The sequence below is a fragment of the Penaeus monodon genome, chromosome 33, assembly GCF_015228065.2.
Source record: "Penaeus monodon isolate SGIC_2016 chromosome 33, NSTDA_Pmon_1, whole genome shotgun sequence".
In the NCBI taxonomy this organism is placed as follows: Eukaryota; Metazoa; Arthropoda; class Malacostraca; order Decapoda; family Penaeidae; genus Penaeus; species Penaeus monodon.
This window is the reverse complement of record NC_051418.1, coordinates 24,763,699-24,764,024: the sequence shown is the minus strand read 5'-3', so window position 1 is coordinate 24,764,024 and position 326 is coordinate 24,763,699.

The window sequence follows — 326 nt, the reverse complement described above, 5'->3', positions numbered from 1 at the left end:
AAATTCTCGTATAAATATTACATCACATTTAGGTGGAATATTAAAGTTCTGTAGTGTGTGTATGCCATCTGAGTTTTAAGAATACTTTCCTTTCGAAATATTAACTTCCTTATGTTTCCTCCGTCAGTGGGAAAGATTCCAAAGCAAAATTGAAGATAGTTCCAATAATATGGAGAAGTGTATCATGCTAGCGAAGGCGCCAGGTCTAGGAAAGCGACAAAACAGTGGCGGTTGCGGGGACGAAAGCTCCGTTATGCGATTAATTACAAATATGGCTTTAGGCCCTAGTGGGTGGGAGGATCTTCCTTTCGCTGTGACTACTGACA